This window comes from Sesamum indicum, linkage group LG13, assembly GCF_026168435.1.
Source record: "Sesamum indicum cultivar Baizhima isolate 11 linkage group LG13, ASM2616843v1, whole genome shotgun sequence".
Lineage (NCBI taxonomy): Eukaryota > Viridiplantae > Streptophyta > Magnoliopsida > Lamiales > Pedaliaceae > Sesamum > Sesamum indicum.
In genome coordinates, this window is record NC_142669.1 from 7,636,041 (window position 1) to 7,640,040 (window position 4,000).

General features: G+C 32.2%; 1 long non-coding RNA gene across 1 annotated transcript; it reads left to right on the plus strand.

The window, feature by feature from the left end:
* Positions 1 to 217: 217 nt before the first annotated feature.
* On the plus strand, positions 218 to 1,817 carry LOC148784456 (uncharacterized). Its single transcript, XR_016063811.1, has 3 exons — positions 218 to 277; positions 790 to 857; positions 1,602 to 1,817. It is a non-coding gene; the product is annotated as an uncharacterized LOC148784456 (long non-coding RNA).
* Positions 1,818 to 4,000: the final 2,183 nt, after the last annotated feature.

Genomic DNA, 4,000 nt, shown 5'->3' on the forward strand with positions numbered 1-4,000 from the left:
AGTAATAATAATATCATATATATAATATATATATATTACTAAATAATATATATATGTAAATGATATAGACATATTAGTAAATAATATATCTACATACATATATATATATATGTGAAAGAAAGAGAAAGGGTAAAGGATTTGGGGGTGGGCCATCACCCACCGCCCCACCTCTATATATATATATATATGTATATATATGTGTGCTTACTCACAATCACAAATATACAAACTTACCAAGATTGCAATTTTCATTCTGTTTCAGCAGTTCCCAGCGGAGGTAAGATTTTTATTTTAATTTTTATTAATTTATACAATTATATTATTTAATTAGTTCATTTTTATTAAATATTGTTTATATTGAGCGTTGTACTGTTTAATCGGAATATTTTACAAGTTTGGCTATTTAAAATAGTGTCAAATTAAATATCAAATTGAATATAAAAATGATATCGTTGGTCAATTAGATTATTAAATTTATTAGATTTAAATATTACTATAACTAATTTATACAATTCCATCGGAATTATTAACCAAATATGCAATCCTATGTATTATTGTTCAACTAAAGTGTATAATAGCGAGAAATTGATAGAAAATTCATAGAAATATTCCAAAAATTATATTTAATAAATGGTATGTTAATAAAGAGGAAAAACGAAGATTTGTATATCGATAGAAATGGAATATTACAAAATTATTAGAAATTGTACGAATAATATTTAATATTATATTTAAAAGAAGTTACGATATTCTCAATATATTGACTATATGTGGTAAAACTCATTATAGGATACGGGGGTAATGTGAAAAGACCCAACCACTATCTATTGAATAGATAAAGGCGTTGTAAGGTCGAGGTAAGTAAATAATTAGTATTATCTATATGTGTCCCCTTTATTTGAGGTTTTACTGTTATATAAATTTGTGATTCATGCTGAAATTGATTTATCTGAAAGTATATGAGTGATGGATGATTTGATTTGATTGACGGTATTGTGTACATGGAATGAGAAAATACATTGAAATATTATGCTTGTTGTTTGATGTGTGTGGATGTCTGAAAATGAGAATATGTTAATATATTATTTTATGTTACCAGTTGCTTACAAGAATGGTGATATGTGGAAAGGAGGGAGTGGAGAAAATTGTATATAATTGTGGTGTAAATACCCCTTGATGTGTTGAAAAACCTATAAGGCGAAAATATGATATGAAAAGAGCGATTCTGCGATATGAAAAGAGCTATGTGCGAAACGAAAGAGCTATGTGCGATACGAAAGAGCTATGTGCAAAATGAGATTGATGAGCCGGCTATGAAGGGGATTCACTTAAATTTATATAACGGTGAGATTGAGTTGAGGAAAAAACACGATATCACCTTTTGGTAAGCAAACTAGGAAAAAGGAAGTTTAGTTGATTATCTTATTGTGAGATAGCTACGTGGTGTACTACAGTTGCTTATGTTGGAATTAAATTGACTATATTCCATGCATGTTGCCTACTTATCCTGTTTGGGCTGTGTTTGATATACATATATAGACATGGTTGGTTATTTACTTACTGAGTGGCAGGCTCATTTCTCTACTGACATTTTCTTTCAGGAGTAGACTTTGAGGTGTCTAACTGTTGAAAAATAAGTCTACACGCTATACTCAGGCAGGTCGGGCCAGTATGCAGTTTTCTCCTCTTTGTCAGTTAGAGTATAAATCACATTTTGTTTGTATAGAGAGAATATAAGCGTACGGATTACTTGTGCCGAATCACCTTGTGGTGTTTGATATGTATTTATATAATGTTGTGGGTTGATAATACCTGTTATGACGTGTTTGGATTACGTATGCAAATTGATTAGATGATTATTTGCAAATTTATATATATGAACACAGGGGTTACTATAAGTATGATGTTTAGGTTATATATAGCCCTTGTAGCGAAGGGGGTGCTACAGAAGTAGTAATAAAAGCAACTTTTAAGGAAGGAATTGATTTAGAAAAATCATAATTATAATGGATAGAAAAATCAATAACTTAAGATATGGTTGTCTTGGATCAATGATAGGAAATCTGTATGCTGGAAAATTGATGTTTGACATTCATCTTAGGATTGCATACAACCTAGCAGACCAAGATTTCAGTAAAGTTTTAACCCTTTATCAAGATTTTAAGAGAAAAGATCTAATGAAAGAAGGTAACAAACCATATTTTATAACTTAGAGAATAGCGTATGCCCTTTCTAGTGCGTATCATTCAAAAATATATTTAGATTCCTAGAATTTTCAAGGAATTCGCCAAGGTAATGATACCAGATCCTATTAGGATACCCAGAATAGGTGGTGTTGATATAATCATAAAAGATCACCCAGTTTTAGATAGAACACTTAGCTCTTGAACTGAGTTTAATAGTCGGATGTCCTTTTCGGAAGATAGGATTACAGGCTACAAAGGAAAGGAGAAAGAGTTGCTAAAAGCTTTAACTCCTCAAGAGATTAGGGTAGATAACGTAAAACTTAGATGCTTGAAGGATGGAAAGAAATACAAGTTATATTTGACATCACTAAAAAAGAAAATTTTTTCCCTTGTGATGACTTATATCATTTGCAGCAACCTGTTGTTGGAAAATATGAAGGCATGTTAGAAATAGCAGGCCATGAAATTTTAGTTGCAGGTGTTGCAAGACGAGAAAACGGGAGTATCACTTTGGGGTTAAGTTTCCTCAAAGATCATCAACTATGGGGAAGAAAAGGTAACGGAATGGAATTCAGTCTTGATGGTGTTACCATAAGGATTGAATGACGAGTTCCTTTTCTATATACATATTTGTTGGTATGTTGTATGATCAATATAAGACAGAGTTTTTTGCAACTTATATTGATTCAGCATCAGGAATTTGCACGAAAAAATCTGGAGTTTTCCCTAAGGAAGCAAGGGAAACCTTACCCATTATTGCAGGAAGGGATTTTTCACAATAAATCCTGATACTCAATTAGGGAATACGAGAAGCCAAGATCATGATTGGAGGAGCATTTGGATCACCTTGATTTAGGGTAAAAATAACTCCTATTTACTTTCATGATACAGGTGTCCATATCTTGTTAGGTAATAATTTCATTCAAACATTTGCAAGATATATGCAGGGTAATCAAAGGAATCTGTTAATATTTACTACTAATTGTGGTAGTAAGATACAAGTGTTACGAAGAGAAAAGACATTTAACAGGATAATGCCAATAAATTTTCGCAGCAAACGTGGTGATTTTGATGCTAGATTAACTCATCAAAAAATGTAGGATAAGAAAAAATTTGGTAAGGTCCTTTTGTCTTTCAGGCAACAGGGACTCATAAACAGCGATAGCTTCTATAAGGAATTCGAGGAGGAAATTATGAACCTTAAAGAAGCACTACTGGAAATGAAATCGCTAGATATCAATGAAGAAAGCGGGCTTTCTCTTGAGAATGTCAAGAGGCTCATCCAAAGGAATTTCAGTGAAAACCCTCTAGCATGGTGGGATAGGAACAAGATCGAAGCTACTCTGAAGGTCAAAGATGAATGCAACTACGAGTATGTTCGATACATACCTATCCAGATGAACATGGAGGACAAGAAGGATATGTAGATGATAATTAAAGAGCATATCAGTCTTGGACTCATTGAACCTGGAGTTTCTACCTATAGTAGCCCTGAATTTCTGGTAAGAAACCATGGTGAGATTAAGAGAGGTAAACCTAGGATGGTTATTAACTATCAATGCATTAATAAAATATTAGAGTTTGATGGTTATTACATTCCTAATAAAGAACACTTAATTGAGTGCATTAAAGGGGCGAAAGTGTTTTCTAAATTCGATTGCAAATATGATTTTTATTGAATTAGGATGGAGAGTGAATAAAAGAAATTTACTGCATTCTCCACACCACAGGGACAATATATCTGGAGTGTGCTTCCGATGGATTTAGCTAATGCACCCCAGATATTTCAAAGAAAGATAGATAATCTTTTTAAA